The following is an 18,320-nucleotide window of genomic DNA, read 5'->3' on the forward strand; positions in this document are numbered from 1 at the left end:
CCCGCGCCCTCACCCGACCTGCGCCGCTCCACGCACCTCAGCGAGGGCCGGAGGACAACCGCGGAAATGCCCAGGGGCGAGGCCGCCCTGCCACACACACACAACCCCGCAGGAAAAACACACACGCCTCAACAACAACAAACCCAGCCGGGCAACACACGCTCGAAGTCCGGGAGGGAGTGCGGAGCCCAGGCCCGCCCCGTGCCACCGCCCTAGCGCCCGCTGCCTACCCCGCGGCGGCGAACTGCTTGCGGTCCGGGGAGGCGGCTGAACGCAGGAGCCCAGCGCCGGGCAGCGGCGCGCCCTCGGCCCCCGCCGCCACCCGGCCCGCCCTCGGCCCGCCCCCCGCGCGGGCGCTGAGCCGGCCGAGCCCCGCGGCTGCGTGTGCGTGTGCGCGCGCGCCGCGGCCAGCTTCACAGGAACGGCTCTCGTCGCCCCCGCCGCTTCCCGCGTCCCCGGCCGGCTCCGGCGCGCCGCCACACCGCGCCAGGAGCGCAGCGGCCAGCGCTCCGCCGCGGCGCACGGGCGCGCACACGGACGCAGACCCTCGGCGGCACGGAGCCCCGCGCGGTCGCTTGCGGCCCGCCGGCGCCCGGTCCCGCGCGCGCCCGGCCGCCCCCGCGCCCGGCCCGCCGCCCCCCACGCCCACCTGCGCCCCCGGGGGTCCTGGGCCCCCCCTTCCTTTGTTCTTCCCGCTATTTGCATGAGGATTATCTAATGACGCAGCAAGGCTCGCCACAACGTGACCGTCGCCATTTTTCTGTTTTTATTCTATCTCTGCCATGTGATAGATGGGGGGGGAGGGTTTGGAAAAGGGAGAGAGACAGGTTTAAAAAAAAAAAAAACTTCCGGGTCTCATGACCGGGAAGGGAGAAAAACAAAAGGGAGACGAGACGCAACTCCTGGGGAAGGATACGCGCGCGTGTGTGTGTGTGTGTGTGTGTGTGTGTGTGTGTGTGCGCGCGCGCGTGTGTGTGTGTGTGTGTGTGTACGCGCGCGCACACGCGCGCCCTTCTCTCTTCTGGTCCTAGAAGGGAGGCTCCCGCAGCGGACAGGGAGCATCCTCCCATCTAGGGAGCCCAGTGACCCCGTGGGTCCAGGTCGCACCCTCTAGCTGTGGCGAAGCGCGTCGTGGTCCCACAGTCGCTGCAAACGCTCCGCGAAGCTGTCAGCTTGGTCCCTTCTGGCCGCCTCCACTTGGTCTTCCACCCTGAAGCTCGCGCCTTCGCTCCCAGGCGGGTGTAAGGTTCTGGGTTACGTTCAGGGAAGTCTCAGCATAAACGGAGGAAATAATAAAGTTTAAAGGCTACTGGATTTCCTGAGTTTTAAGATAGTTTGTCTCGATGCTGTTGTTTATGACAACCGCGTGGCAACGCCAGACAGAATTTAATATTCCTTGGAATCCTTCCTTTCTCAACCCCCTTTTCTCTCCCCAAAGCCGGACACACCCTTACGTGGTGTACCAAAGGGGGGGGGGGGTAGTTATGTGGGGACGGATCATTCGTCATGGCTTGATTTATTTTGTAAGAAATTTTTAGTAAGTGGTTTTTCAGGGCCAGGCAGCATTGTTGTAAGACAGTTGCGTGCAGCAAGGTGGATTCGTGTTACACTGATCGTATTCACATTTGGAGGACGTGATAGACATGTCATTCTCTCCCAAGTCTCGTGTTCACGGTTGCTGGAAAAAACAAAGTATTTGGGAGCTCTGCCACATTTTTCAGTGAGATATAAATTTTTTTTGTTTACTACTGTATTTCCTTTAGGCACTTTCACTTTTGTTTCTCTTGAGTTTCCTTCCTGGTTTCTTGTCTCAATTTCACAATTCGGTGCAGAAATGGACTTTAGAATCTACTAGGGTTCCTCGCTTCACAGGCGCAGAAACAAGGCCCCGAGCAATGATGCAAGTTGCGCCAGGTCACATAATTAATTAGGGCGGAGCTTGGACTGAGCCTTGCTCACCTGATAGCTCTGTTAGAGGGGTGGAGATGGAGGGTGGGGGATGGTTAGGGAGTGGGGGGAGGTGCTTAGTAGTGTTTGGCAGCCACTCTGCTCTGTAAAATTAATATCCTGGAAATTAAAGATGGAGAACACGACCAGATCATTACCTTCTTGGGACTGATGTGAACTGATTGCTTCTTCAAAACCCCCTTTCTTGTGTTTTGCCTCAACTACCTCTGTTAATTCAGATTTCACTTCGCTTCCCCCCACCCAGAGTTGGTCGTCTCACTGAACAACCTTATGTGATAGTTATGAATTATTTCTATTAGAATCGCAGAGAAGATCACTGCCCCTTTGTCCACCCACTGTATCCTTTCAATATTTATTTCATGGTGCCCTTCACGCTAAAGCTTACAGTTGCTGTATCTCCCTGAACTGAAGTGTAAGCTTTGAGGGCCAGGGCCATGCCATGTTAATTTTATATTTCTCATGGTTAGCACCCCGCCTGGCAATGAATAAGTAAATTAAGGCCTGATGAGGATTTTTTTTTTTTTCCAGTAATTCCATCCTAACCATCTCTAGAAAAGTCCTACCATGTTCTTGGTGAAGGCAGAACACCAAAGATGCCTTTTGATTCTTACACTTTGCAGACTATCTTTGACAGACTTGTTATTTACAGAGCCAAGCAAAACATAATTTGTTTTCTCATTTTTTTTTTAAAGCAAATGCTTTCAACCCTCTTTTTACCATGTTTGGTTCCTCTTCTACAAATTCCTTCTAATCCATACAATTGATTATGCCAATACTTGCCTTTTAACTTTTGCTTTCACAGATCCAAAAGGTTGATAAAGTCAAAACTATGATTTAACCCTGCTCGGCAATTGGTTAAATCAAATGGCTGAATTCAATGGCCAAAGACAGCATTCTTCTTGAGACTGATTCTTCCTGGAACACAGTGGGGAGGCTGGCAGTTGAGCAGTATGAAGAGGGCTGCTGAAAAGATCTCATCATGGACAAAAGTGCACATTTGTACTTTATTTTTTTTTTAATTTTTTTTTTTAATTTTTTTTTTCAACGTTTATTTATTTTTGGGACAGAGAGAGACAGAGCATGAACGAGGGAGGGGCAGAGAGAGAGGGAGACACAGAATCGGAAACAGGCTCCAGGCTCTGAGCCATCAGCCCAGAGCCTGACGCGGGGCTCGAACTCCTGGACCGCGAGATCGTGACCTGGCTGAAGTCGGACGCTTAACCGACTGCGCCACCCAGGCGCCCCAATTTTTCTTTTTTTTTTTTTTTTTAATTTTTTTTTTTCAACGTTTATTTATTTTTGGGACAGAGAGAGACAGAGCATGAACGGGGGAGGGGCAGAGAGAGAGGGAGACACAGAATCGGAAACAGGCTCCAGGCTCTGAGCCATCAGCCCAGAGCCCGACGTGGGGCTCGAACTCACGGACCGCGAGATCGTGACCTGGCTGAAGTCGGACGCTTAACCGACTGCGCCACCCAGACGCCCCACATTTGTACTTTAAAAGACTGGAGAATAATTGATATATGCAATCATATTGATAGCTCAGAGGAGAGTCTGGATTGTCATAGATGAGTTCATACACATGCAGACCAATGAGCTTTCATCGCATGTCTGAACATAAACTACAAGTATTCCTTTGGATGGGGCAAATGAAATTGGTATTACTGACGGTAACATCTAAAGTTTCATCCCAGATAATAACAGTATGATAGTCGTTTTAAGTGTAACAACATTACCTTCCAGCAAGGTGGAGATGGACCCTAATTATACTTAAAGTCACATGCTCCCTTAAGTACAAAGCCAAACAGAGAAAAAAGGAACATAGATCAAAAATACAAGAAATACCTCCATGTTTCTTCGAGACATGTACACTCACACATAATTATAAAGATCAAACTTTAGTCCTCTGGGGAACTACATGGTTGCTGATTAAAGTAGAGCTCTTATAGGCACTCTAACAATATATTCTTTATCTCTCCAATATACACTTAAAAAAATGACAATTCCTGGGGTGCCTGGGTGGCTCAGTCGGTTAAGCGTCTGACTTCAGCTCAGGTCATGATCTCATGGTTTGTGAGTTCAAGCCCCACATTATCGGGCTCTACTGACAGCTCAGAACCTGGAGACTGCTTCAGATTCTGTATCTCCTTGTCTCCCTCCCTCCCCCTCAAAAATAAATAAATATAAATAAATACATAAATTAAATGACAATTCCTGGTGTGTGGACAATTCCTGGGCTTTGGACTCAGGTTCTGATCTCAGCTCTGCTGATCTATTAGTTGTGTCATCCTGGGCAATTTTCTCATCAGTTCTGTTTCTTTACTCATAAAACGAACATAATGTCACCTAGCTCAAAGAGAAGCTTTTAGGATTGAAACTTAATCAGAATTTAATGAAATATACATAAACCCCCCACCCTGGTATGATGCTTAGAACATAATCTTCAATAACAGGTGGCTGTAGGGGTGCCTGGGTGGCTCAGTCGGTTAAGCGTCCGACTTCGGCTCAGGTCACAATCTCACAGTTCATGAGTTCAAGCCCCGCGTCAGGCTCTGTGCTGACAGCTCAGAGCCTGGAGCCTGTTTCAGATTCTGTGTCTCCCTCTCTCTGACCCTCCCCCGTTCATGCTCTGTCTCTCTCTGTCTCAAAAATAAATAAACATTAAAAAAAATTTTTTTTACAAAAATAACAGGTGGCTGTAATAATTTTTTAAGTTGTATTTTTATTTACACCATATATTTCCTAGAATTACTCTTTTCCTTGTGGCTTCCTGCTCTTGAAAATTCAACAAACCGGGGGCACCTGGGTGGCTCAGTTGGTTAAGTGTCCAACTCTTGATTTCAGCTCAGGTCATGATCTCAGGCTTTTGAGATGGAACCCTCGTCAGGCTCTGTGTTGGACATAAAGCCTACTTGGAATTCTCTCTCTCACTCTCTCTCTCTGCCCCTCTCCTCTTAAAAAAATTCCACAAATCTCATATTAACGACAGTTCTTTGACTATGAAGATAAATACATCCTGCCCTCAGGAAGTTCACACTTTAGCCTTCGAAAAATACATAGAAAACTAACTATACTGATACTGGTGGACCAAAGACAAACACTTGACTTGTACTACTTTATGATGATCTAACTGTGAAGCATTTACATAAGATCTGTCTTCACGAATACCCAATGACAAAGCTTATGGAAACCCAAGCAATGACAAAGCTTATCAGCAGAGGAAAATGCCAAAAGACAAACACAAATACAAAAACAAGCCAAAAACCCCCAAACCCTCACATTTTCACATACATGACAATGATTACCTTCAAAACCCCATCCAATCAGACGATTCTGCAACTTTTGAAAACAGTTTTCTTGTCCAGTATAAGAGGCAGGATTCTTTTGCATTTGTGTGAAAACTATGCCAGATTGTACCTTTGAAACAATGTTGGAGAAGTGTAGTTAATAGAAAGCACTTCTGGTTGTTAATTAGTTAGGCCACTGTAATCAAGAACTATTTTCTGAGAAACTTATTCCCAGTCCTGGGTCAGGTGCTAAGGAAACAAAGGTGATGAAGATACAGACTTTGCCCTTAAGAAACTCATTCACAAATGTTTATTGGCTACTACTGGGGATGCAATGGTGAAAAAGATATTGAGCTTACTAGCATGAGATTGATACGTACATGTTATCTTTACGGCTCCCTTAAGAAGTCTTTGATTGACACAGGGTTTGGGCAAGGCAAAAAAATATATACTCCACCCCCCCCCCCGCCCCCGTGACCCCCAGAACAGCCTTTGTTCCTCAAAACAAAGAGTAACTCTTGAAAAAAAAAAAAAGTACGGTCTGTGCAGCCTGAGTGAACCTTGGAATTTCACCAGCACTAGGCAGAATTGCGAAGTGAATGAAGTTAAATTCAATTCTCCTGGAGTCTAGGCTATTTAAAGAGCTTTCTGGTCTCTCGGTTCCTGAATCTCTGAACTCTGCTTTGTTCTCCAAAGGTTGATTCTAAGATGCAAACCTGACTATATTACTCCCCTGCACAAAAACTTTCCTGGCTCCCCCTTGTCTGCCAAGCATGGCACATAAGACCCTTCATGATCTTGCTCTGCCAAACCTTCTCACCTCATCCTTCATAACACCCACGTGTGATGGTTGCCAGATTCAGTAAATAAAAATAACAGGACGCCCAGTTAAATTTGAGATAAGCAACAATTTTGGGGTATAAATGTGTCCCAAATATTGCATGGGGCATACACTAAAAGGCTTTCATTATTTATCTGGAATCCAAATTTTAATAAGTATCCTATATTTTATCTGGCAACTCTACTGTTGCCAGTCTGATTGATTAACTTACCATTCCACACTAGTCTCTTCATGCCTTCGTAACTGCCTGATAACCACTCCATTCTCCCCCTTAGCCACATGGTATGTTTCCATTTCTTTTCCTCAAAAGCCAGGCATGGAGTTCTGGAACCCTGCAGGTGTGAGCATGAAATCCAATGTGCTGGGGGTGGGCCTGGCTATCTGTGTGCTTTGTTTAATATCTGGGCTTCTGCCCCAGTTCATGTTCTTCCTTCCCTTTCTCCCTCCTGGAACTGGAGTTCTGCCCTGAACCCTTGGCTGGGACCCACACACAGTTTTTCACCCTTGCCAACTTTCTCCCTGAGGCTTGTGGGGCTAGATCGTTTCTCCCAGCTGCTGGCTGGGCTCCTGACCTAAACTGGATGGATTATTGAAAACTGCCTCTGAATGCTGCCACCTTCCTATCTGACCTACTACAAAGGATGACAAGATAATTCAAAGGAGATTAAGTTTGTGAGTGTGGTTTGCAAACTACAAAGGCTCTATGGTGGTAATTTCAAGCTCTTCACCTGGTCCTGTGTATAAAAGCCCTTCTTTAAGATGCTCTGGATTTCCCTTGTTTCTGCTCATGCCTAGTGATATATGATGCTGAAAATGACGTGGACATTTTCCAAATGTCCTGTAACTTTGATTAGTGCATTCAACCACACCGGCTATTTCATTATGAATGGATCTAGACCAGTGGCTTTAATTTTTAAAATTTTAATTTTATGATCGAAGACACCCTCTTTGGAACTTCATCCAGAGTGTCACAAACTATGTCATACCCCGACTATGTGTAATGAGCTCTGATATTTTCTATTCCATGTCACCTTTTAAAAATTGGTCAACCCTTCAGGCTCTGGGCTGATGGCTCGGAGCCTGGAGCCTGTTTACGATTCTGTGTCTCCCTCTCTCTCTGCCCCTCCCCCGTTCATGCTCTGTCTCTCTCTGTCCCAAAAATAAAAAATAAAAAACGTTGAAAAAAAAAATAAATAAAAATTGGTCAACCCACCAAATTAATTTCATAACCCACTAATGGATTGTGACTTGCATTTTGCTAAACACTGAACTGCACTATCCATTAAGATTTCGTGTATTAAGCAACCGGCCAGGACAATTGTTACACAGTCTACCTCGTTTGGTGCTATCTCCGGTAGGAACCACCTTGTCCACAAAAGGAGTTGAGGCCACCTCACCCAAGTAAGTCATAGTTGCTCCTGCTGATAACATCAGCAAGCTGAGTATTGCAACCAGACTTTCTAAACTGCTTGAGGTCAGTATATATAATCCCTGGCAAGGCCATTTATAGACAAGGGTAGCTGCAAAATCGTCACAAATAGCAACTACATTTATCTTAGAATAGAGGGGTATTGTTTGGGGGCAATTCTTTCTCAGACTTTTAAAATTATTCCTGATTGGTTTAAAGAGAGTTTTAGGTTTCTGAGGTTTCACGTTAATTTCAGATATAATACAGAAATGAAAACAGTCTCACTCACTGCTATGATTTTGCTTCACTCTCCTCTCACAAAATGGTGAGCAGGTTAATCTGATATTCAGACTGATTTCAGAAGCTGGGCGACAGTAGATTCCAAAGAAAATTGGGAAAATATATAGGAAGGAAGGATGGTTCAAATGGAATAGAAAGAAAACTAATTATCTAAGGAATCCTTAGGATACAGGTAGTCAACCCAGCTGCTAGAATTCAGGACTTTCTCCTACTCCCTACCTTCTTTGTTTACTCGGAGCCGCTTTATTCATTTTTCTTTGCAGTAGCATTTTAGTTTTGTTTGTTGGCCTTGAAAAAAACAAGTTTCAGATCAATGATGGCACAGAAGCTGGACTGGAGAGAATTTAAGAGAGAACAGGAGAACAGGAATTAGAGGCAGCTAGTACAGTATAGACAACTGTTTGGCTATGAAAGATTACAAAGAAGTAAGATGGTAACCAAATGAGGGAAATATAACCAAGGGGAGATTTTCCTTTGCTTGTCTTTAATGTGCCTGAAATGATTCTTGTGTATACCAATGGAGATGATGCAGTAGAGGAAAAATTCGTGATGTAGGATAGTGGGGGAGGATTGGCTGACTGGGTGTTCCTGAGTCAACAAGACGGTAGAATCTAATGCACACAGGGAAGCCTGTACATAGGAGCCCTGAGAGTGCATCCTGACTGAGAGGAGGTAAGGCAGGGCCTAAGGGGGCATGTGTATAGGCACATGCGGCTGTGGTGAGAACAAGTGGAAGTTGTCTTCTGATTCTTCAGTTTTCTCAATGAGGAAAGAAGCACAGTCATCAGCTGGGAGTGACCACGGAGAAGAGAGAAAACGGTCCTTTAGCAGAAAGCGGATGTAGTAATGGAGAATGTAGGAAGGTGAATGGATGAGGGGGATGTGGGATGTTAGCTGGCAAAGAGCAAGGGCCTTCTTAAGTTCTTGGTGACGAGTTTAAAGTGAGACCAGTAGAGGTGGACAGTTGGACTTGAACAGTGTTGTGATTTTGCCAACCAGTATGAGAGGTGAATGCGATCAAGGAAGTTGAGGGAATGATTGTATTTACCAACTCTGAATTTTAAGCTGAGCAAAGAGGGAATAGAGGGCCTGAAGGTACAAATACCCTGTAAAAACAAAACAAAACAGACCAAAAACAGGACAAGGTGCCTAAGATGCTCCTCCTTCTGGTCTTTGCAAGACTGGCTCCCTCTTGTGGTTCAGTCATGTTCTAATATCACCCTTTTATTCTGAGTACTTAAGGTACTTTCTTTCTACTTCTCCCCCCTTCTCTCTCCCCCCTCCCCCCCTCCTTTATTTCACACTACTGGAACATAAGTCCCAGAGAGCAAGGACCTTGTCGATATCATTCACTATTTTATAGACACAGCACTTACTTGAACAGGAAAATCCAAAAGGTACTTGATAGAAGAATGATGAATGCCTAGGATATGATTTTAAGATCTCCACCATCCTGATATGCCCTTCTACATGTGCTCCTTTTTGTAAATTTTCACCTTCCAACCTTCCTCCAAGAGAAATAAAAACCCCACCAGGGTTAGAGCTGCCTGCAAAATCATCCCTTTCAAGTCTTCCATGCAGTCTTCAGAGGGTGTGGAAAGGAAAGTTCAAGGACAGTTTTACCAGTTATACAGGCACCAGCTATTTCAAAGGTGAGCCAAAAGGGGTGCTATGAAGTCATAATAGCTTTCTGTTTTGTTTTGTTTTGTTTTGTTTTGTTTTGTTTTGTTTTGTTTTGTTTTGTTTAAACCCTCTTTATAGAGGTTCCATTTAGATACCATAAAATTCACCCATTTTAAATGTAAACTTCATTGAATCTTAGTGTGTTTATATAATTATACAGCCATCACCACAATTCAGTTTTAGAGCACTTTTATCACCACAAAAAGTCGCCTTGTGCCAGTTTGCAATCCATCTCTGCTTCCACTCAGCCCTAGGCAACCGCTGATCTTTTTCTGTCTCTAGAGTTTTGCCTTTTCTAAAATGTTCATGTAAATGGAATCATACAATATGTAGTCATTTGTGTCTGCCTCCTTCCATTTAGTATAATGCTTTTGTTGTGAATAATATTCCGCTTTTTAGGTACACAACATTTTGTCTATCAATTTACCAGTTTGATAGACACTGTTTCCAGTTTGGAAGCTGTTATGAATAATACTGCAATGAATATTTGTATGAGTCTTTGTGTGGACATACATTTCCATTTCTTTTGGGTAGATACCTAGGAGTTGAGTTGCTAAGTCAATTGGTAAGTCTATGTTTAGCTTTTTAAAAAGTGCCAAAGTTTCCCAAAGTGGCATTTACATTCCCACTAACAATGTATGTGTTTCTCTATATCTTAATGAACGCTTGATCAGACTTTTTTGTTTCAGCCATTCCAATAGGTGTGTAGTGACATCTCATTGTGCTTTTAACTAGCATTTCTCTGATGACTAATGATATTTAAACATCTTTACACATGCTTACCTGCCATTTATATATCTTTTTTGGTGAGTGATTATTCAAATATTTTGCTCATTTCGCACTAGATTGTTTGTCTTCTTGTTGCTGAATTATAAAAGTTCTTTATATATTCTGGATTCAAGTCCTTTATCAGATCTGTGTTTTGCAAATATTTTCATTCTGTTAATTGTGTCTCTTGAAGAGCAAAAGTTTTGATTTTGATAAAATCCAATGTGTTCATTTTGTCTTTGATTGTTCTTACCTTTTGTGCTATATTTATAAAGAACTCTGCCTAATTCAGGGCTGCAAAGATTTCATCCCATGTTTTCTCTTAAGTTGTTATGTATGGTATAAGGTAAGGGTTGAGTTTCATTGTTTTGGCAGATGCTTATTCAATTGCTCCAGCATCTATATTGAAAGAACTATCTTTCCCATTTAATTACTTGGCATCTTTCTCGAAAATCGATTGACTCTGTAAGTGAAGGTCTATTCCTGGACCGTCTGTTCTCTTCCTTCTATCTAAATGCCTATTGTTTCTTGATTATCATAGCTTTGTGGTAAGTTTCAAAGCCAAGTAAAGTCCTCTGACTTTTTCTTTCTTTTTCAAAATTATCTTACTTTCCCAGGTTCTTTGCATTTCCATATAAATTCTAGAAACAGCTTTTCAGCTTGCACCAAAAAAACAAAAACAAACAAACAAAAATGCCTACTGGGATATTCATAGATATTACATTGAATCTATACATCAGTTTGGGGAAATTGCCATCTTACCAATATTGAATCTTCCAACCCATAGATATTGTATATCTCCTATTTTTGTAAGTCCTCTTTATTTTTTTTAATGCTTATTTATACTGAAAGAGAGAGAGAGAACACGTGAGCAGGGGAAGGGCAGAGAGAGAGGGAGAGAAAGTATCCCAAGCAAGCTCCACTCTTTCAGTTCAGAGCCTCGTGTGAGACTTGAAGTTACAGGCGGGGAGATCATAACCTGAGCCGAAATCAAGAGTCAGACGCTCAACCACCTGAGCCACCCAGGCACGCCTATAAGTCCTCTTTAATTTCACTCAGCAGTGTTGTGTAGTTTTCAGTGTAGAGATTTGCACTTCTCTTATTAAATTTATTTCTAGGGGCAACTGGGTGGCTCAGTCGGTTAAGCATCTGACTTCGGCCCAGGTCATGATCTCAGGTCCGTGATTTCAAGCCCCACGTCTGGCTCTGTGCTAACAGCACAGAACCTGAAGCCTGCTTCAGATTCTGTGTCTCCCTCTCTCTCTGCCTCACCCCCCCTTGCACTCTGTCTCTCTCTGTCTCTCAAAAATGAATGAATGTTCAAAGAATTTTTTTAATAAAAAAAATAATTTTCTTTCTAGGTACTGTATACCATTAATGCTATTATAAGTTGAGTTCATTCATTTTAAAACCGCTTATTGATAGTTTATAGAAATATAATTGTTTTTTGTATATTGACCTTGTATTCTATAATCTTGTGAAACACATTTTTTTAACTTCTTTGCCAAGAAAAAAGTTTTTTAGCCATTTTGAATTATAATAGACAAATAAAATTGTAATTTATTTTATTACTTAATATTAATTAAATGATATTTGCTTAATAAATTAATAAGTTAATTAAAATCAACTTTCATACTTAAAATGTACAATGTGATGATTTGATATACATATACATTATGAAAGAATTTCCACCAATGAATTAACTAATACACCCATCACCTTTCATTAATATACCATTCTTCTTTCTTTTTTGGTAAGAATACTTAAGTTTTACTGTCTTAGCACATTTCTTCTTTTTTTTTATTTTTTTAAAAAATTTTTTTTTTTAACGTTTATTTATTTTTTTGGGGACAGAGAGAGACAGAGCATGAACGGGGAGGGGCAGAGAGAGAGGGAGACACAGAATCAGAAACAGGCTCCAGGCTCTGAGCCATCAGCCCAGAGCCCGACGCGGGGCTCGAACTCACGGACCGCGAGATCGTGACCTGGCTGAAGTCGGCCGCTTAACCGACTGCGCCACCCAGGCGCCCCACATTTCTTCTTTTTTAATTAACTTATTTACTTTAAGAGAGAGAAGAGAGCAGGGGGAGGGGCAGAGAGCAAGGAGAGAGAGAATCCCAAGCAGACTCCACGCTGTCAGCGAGCTCCATCTCACGAACCGAAGTGTGAGACCAGGACCTGAGTCAAAATCTTAACTAGATTTCGATGCTTAACCAACTGAGTCACCCAGGCACCCCTGCAAACTTCAATAATTATACAATACAGTATTTTCAACAATAGTCACCATACTATAAATTAAATCCTCAGACCTTATTCATCTTATGACTGAAAGTTTGTACCTTTTTACCAGCATCTCCCTAATTTACCCCATTCTGTAGCCCCTGGAACTGCCGTTCTACTCTCTGTTTAATTTTTTTTTTAATTCCAGATATAAATGATATCATGCAATATTTGCCTTTCCCTTGTGGTTTCTTTCACTTAGCCTAATGTACTCCAAGTTCATCCATGTTATCACAAGGCAGGACTTCCTTTTTAAGGCTGAATAATATTCCATTGTGTGTGTGTGCATATATACATTTCCACTGTGTGTGTGTGTGTGTGTGTGTGTGTGTGTGTGTGTGTATGTGTGTCTTATTTTCTTTATCCAGCCATCATTAACAAACACATTGTTTCTATGTCTTGGCTATTGTGAATACTGCTGCAATGAACATGGGATTAGAGATCTCTCATTGAAATAGTGGTTTTGTTTACTTTGGATATGGTGATTTTATTTTTAATTTCTTGAGGGAACTCCATACTGTTTTCCATAATGGCTAGACCAGTTTACATCTCCACCGACAGTGTGCAAAGGTTTCCTCTGTAATTTTTTACATATGTGATCATATTGCCTGAGAATCACAATAGCTTTTAAGTTCTTTGCTCATTGCATCTCAGTCAACCCTCTCCCTCTAACACCCAATCCCATAGCCCTAAAATAGCCTCATTCTTGATAATGTCAAACACTGTGAGGGTAGGGTAGAGGATCCTTAAATTCTTCCTAAAGACTGGAATGTTCCACTAACTGTTGTGTTGACCTCCATCTGTGGTAATCTTCCACATTCATTTTTTGCACAAAGATAAACATGTCACAAGAACTAAGTGCTTGTGTTCATGAATCTAGGATTCTTTTCCCCTTTGCTCCTATGACTTTCCTGTATCTTTGCTTCAACTGTTGACCAAGCATCCCATGGGTGTCCCTACTCTTCTTTTGAAGTATGATAATACATTTAACCTGATTAAAGTAAAATCCTTGTTGGGGCACCTGGGTGGTTTAGTCGGTTAAGCGTCCGACTTCAGCTCAGGTCATGATTTCACAGTCTGTGAGTTTGAGCCCCATGTCGGGCTCTGTACTCACAGCTCAGAGCCTGGAGCCTGCTTCAGATTCTGTGTCTCCCTCTCTCTCTGCCCCTCCCCTGCTCATGCTCTGTCTCTCTCTGTCTCAAAAATAAATAAAAACATTAAAAAAATAATAATAATAAAAATAAAGTAAAACCCTTGCCAGGAAGTTTTCTATCTCTAGTGATGATGCTTTTGTCTGCCCTGACCTATTACCTTTTTAAAGTTTATTTATTTATTTATTTATTTATTTTGAGAGAGAGAGAGAGAGAGAGAGAGAGCAACCAAAACCAGGGGAGGGGCAAAGAGAGAAGGAAAGAGAGAGAATCTCAAGAAGTCTTTGCCCTGTCAACACAGAGCCTGACACAGGGCTTGAACTCATGAAATGTGAGATCATGTCCTGAGCCTAAACCAAGAGTCGGATGCTTAACCGACTGAGCCACCCAGGCACCCCTATTACTTATTTTGTAGTAACTTTGAAAGGGCATTCTTGTTTTTAAATTTCCAAAAGCTGTGTGTGTGTGTGCATGCACAGGGGTGGGAGCGGGTACCTAGTGGTAGCACCTGGTTGTCATCCAGTACTCAAGTCACACTCTCAGTCATCTAAACTCGGTGCAATTCTTTTACACGTATCACTATTAATTCATTTTCCCTCCAACTGATCTATTTTTTGGAACTGTTGAGGACTCGATGTTTAATTCTCTTGCACTTACATCTTGTTAGATTCAGCTCATTTTTCCAGACCACTGAGATCCTGTGCATCCTCATTTCTACCATCCAAGATAACTTACCCCACCAAATTCATGCTTTCCCATATTGGGCAGTAAATCACAGTCTTTATCCAAATAAATTCTGATGAAAAGATCAGAGGGGGACAGTTTACTGTAGCCTTGGAGACCTTCCTTCTAGCTCCTTGTGATAAACAGTTAGCACTCTTTAGGGATGGTTGCTCAGCTAGTTACACATTGATGTATCTGTGCTTCCTTTCCCTCTACTGTAAAATGATAACTTTAGTACCCACTCATAGGGCTGTTGTAAGGATTAAATGATTAAACACTCACAATATACTTAGAACAGTGCGCATCGCAGTATATATGTTCAGGAAGGTGAGTCATTATTATTGCAGAGGAAAGGGCTTTATCGTCAATGGCTTGGCCTTTATCTTCATCTTTTCATTTCGTAGTTGTGTATCCTGAAACGAGTTATTTAACTTCTCGGAGCCTCAATTTCTTCATTGTAAAATAGCTGTGAGAACAGTGCCTTCTTCACAAAGTTGAAGGATTAAATAATGTAACATAGGGTGTTTAATGCAGTGCATGACCCTCAATAAGTATTTGCTGCAGTGATTCCTATTAACATTTATCTTGGACAATCTCCTACCTCTATTCTCTTACCAAGATATCTCGAAAAGCTTGATGATCTTCAGATACATTATGTCTATAGCATTCCCCTGATCAAACTATTTGGGAATTAAATAACTAGCTTACAGAGTTATGGTTCACTTAACTCATCTTTTAAAAAACCCTAAAATTCTAAAAAATACAAGCAAAATAATTATTTAAGTTTATTTTTTAATGTTTATTTTTGAGAGAGAGATAGACTGTGAGTGGGGGGAGGGGCAGAGAGGGAGAGAGACACAGAGTCTGAAGCAGGCTCCAGGCTCCAAGCTGTCAGTACAGAGCCTGACAAGGGCTTGAGCCCACTAACCGCAATATCATGACCTGAGCCAGTCAGACACTTAACCGACTGAGTCACCCAGGCGCCCCGCAAAGTAATTCTTTAAATGTTTAGATTATTAATCTTGGACTGATTTCATGATACCCTAGACTTATATGTTATATATATGCTGTATTACAGTTTATAAGAGTACCTTGAGGACCCTTGGAAAGGTTGTGATCATTTAAAAAAAATTTTTTCATGTTTGTTTATTTTTGAGAGAGAGAGTGGGGGAAGGGCAGAGAGGGAGACACAGAATCTGAAGCAGATGCCAGGCTCTGAGCTGTCAGCACAGGGCCCAACCCGGGGCTCAATCTTGTGGACCCTGAGATCATGACCTGAGCTGAAGTCAGAAGCTTAACGACTGAGCTACCAGGGACCCCAAGATTGTGATGACTTTATACACTAGGAAGCATAGTTTGATTATTCAAAATGATTATGAAGGTATATATTTGGTTTTATTAGTGCTTTCCTCTTTGATTTCTTTGATGCTGAGAACAGCTCAGGCACGCAGCCACCAATGAGACTTGTTTCTATGAGAAGATGGTCTGCCCCACAATGGTCGGCTGAGATGTGGCATCTCGGACTCACCCTGGTGAAAGGCAGATACCGCTTGCCAAATCACAACAGTCCTTACTGTGTCATAGGAAAAAAAGTCCCAAATCTCAAAGGTACGATTTCCACAAAACAAACAATTCAAAAGCTAATGCCTTAGAGCAACTAAGAATCAAGGCTTGATTTTTTTATGTAGTTTTTACAAATTACTATGTGTCAGATTTTCTAAAAAGTGTCTGTGGAAGCACAATATAAAACCTTGCAAATCAAACGCACTTGTATTTTATTCATCGTGCTTTTTTTTTTTTTTTAATTTGGGCACATTACGTATCTTTTTGGACTCTCAGGATTTCTTTTCCAAAATGTAGATAATAATTACCAAAAGGATTGTTCCAAAGATTAGATGATGAGTAGAAAGTGCAGAATATAGTGTCTGGCACATGGTAGATATTTAATAAATGTTAGTGCCCTGCCTTTCTTTTTCGTTGTCAGTGGTGATCTAAAAAATATGAATAGAGTGGGAGAAAAAGTATTTTTTTTAACTTGGCTCAGGTTTGACTTGGCTCCTTTCAAAGACACAAATAGAGCCCTTTATTTTGTTTAGTTTTGTTTTTAATGGAAACACCATGGTAGAGTTTTCAGTTGTGGAAGGTGAGGCCCTCATTGGGGAGCTTTTAAAAAATCCTGGTGTCTACATTCTATCCCCAGACACTCTGATTACTTGGACTAAAGTATAGCTTAGGCATTAGGATTTTGTTCAGTACAATTTAATGCAATAAACTGCACACTTCAGTCAGTTTTGACAATTGATTATTCTCTTATAACCACCACCCTTATTAAAATAACTTTCCCATTACCCGGAAAGTGTCCCTTTCTTGTCACTTTGTCCCACCTCCACCTTTGGTAACAGAGGCTCTGATTTATATCAGCAGAGATTAGTTCTGACTGTTTTTCGAATTTCATATGAAATTTGCAAATAGAACCAAATAGTATGTACTCATTTGTACTCAATGCACCATTCTTGAGATTCATCAATGTTGATATCTCTATCAGTGGTTCTTCTTGTTATTATGCACAAAATACCACAATTTGCTTATCCATTCTCCTCTTGGCTGATATTTGGTTTGTTTAATGGTTTCACTGTATGAATAAAGATGCTATTAATGTTCTTGAATAAGTCTTTTGTGAACATACATTTTCTTTCTCTTGGGTATGCTTAGAAGTGGAACTCCTGGGTTTTAGGATGGGTATATTCTTTATAGTAAACTGCCAAACAGTTTACCAAAGTGGCTGTACCCTCATATATCCCACTAGCAATGTATGCAAGTTCCAGGTGTTCTACATCATTGCTAATACTTAGGATCGTGTCATCCCTTAAAATTTGGCCATTCTGGTTGGTATGAAATGGTACCCTATGGTGGTAGTGGTGGTGGTGGTTGTTAATTTAATTTCTTTATTTTAAGCAATCTCTACACTCAACTTGGGGCTTGAACTCACAACCCTGAGATCAAGAGTCACATGCTCCACAGATTGAGCCAGCCAGGCATCCCTCATGGTTTTAATTTGTGTTCCCTGACGAATGATGAGGTATCCATAGGAATTTACGCAGTATTTTCACAGACACCTATGGTTACTATTTTATGTGCTTACTAATGATTCATGTATCTTCTTTTTTGAAATGTCTGTTTTGAAATCATGTCTTTTCTCCATTTTTATTTACTTATTTTTTTCCCTAGAAGTTATCAGCATTTATTTCCTAGGTCCTAGTTATCACTTATCTTGGTCGAAAGGACAGAGAGTTGATCAGACAGTTTTGAGCACAACAGCCCTTCTCTAGAAATGGATCTGCGGAGCTCCATGAGGGAACAGCAAAGCTGCATAGATGGCCAGTTTAGCTTACAACGCCTTCTAAAAAAAGAAAAAGAAAAAGAAAAGTCAGCTCCCTCCCTCTCTGCTAAAAAAAAAGTTTAAAGTTTTTAAAAAGTTTAAAAGTGTTTTTTTAAAACAGGGGTACGAAGGTAATGACCCAGAAGGTTGAACATGGAGAAGCGGAGACAGAGCTGGGCTGTGGTTGCTGCCCAGGCCGCCTGTGGGGGCACATTCCTGGTGGTGGTGGTGGGGAGGGGGGGGGAGTGGGTTGTTTACCCGGGTGCCCACTGAATAAATCTCATCTCGCAGCCACAAGGTCTTGAAAGTGTACCAGTGCAAGATGAGAGGTGGTGGGCAAGTGGAACCTGAGGGTGCCGGTGGAGAGCTTTCCCGGGGTAGGGGCCTCAGTGGCCTCTGGGGGTGCCTTTTCACTCTGGCCTGGCCTGCCTGAGACAGGGGCACAGAGAAGAGGCAGCTGGGCCAGTGTCAGGTCTCCCTGACCAGGCAGGGACAGCAGGTGTCTCTTCCACCCTCCATGGGCATGTCAGAC

At 42.3% G+C, this 18,320-nt stretch overlaps 1 long non-coding RNA gene across 1 annotated transcript; it reads right to left on the bottom strand.

The window, feature by feature from the left end:
• Nucleotides 1-4,670: 4,670 nt before the first annotated feature.
• LOC147578077 (uncharacterized) lies at nt 4,671-5,385 on the bottom strand. The gene is made up of 2 exons (XR_015254759.1): nt 5,274-5,385; nt 4,671-4,858 (listed from the first exon to the last, which is right to left on the bottom strand). It is a non-coding gene; the product is annotated as an uncharacterized LOC147578077 (long non-coding RNA).
• Between the last annotated feature and the right edge of the window lie 12,935 nt (nt 5,386-18,320).

This window comes from Puma concolor, chromosome C1 (genome assembly GCF_028749965.1).
Source record: "Puma concolor isolate L17-30 chromosome C1, mPumCon1.1.hap2, whole genome shotgun sequence".
NCBI lineage: Eukaryota > Metazoa > Chordata > Mammalia > Carnivora > Felidae > Puma > Puma concolor.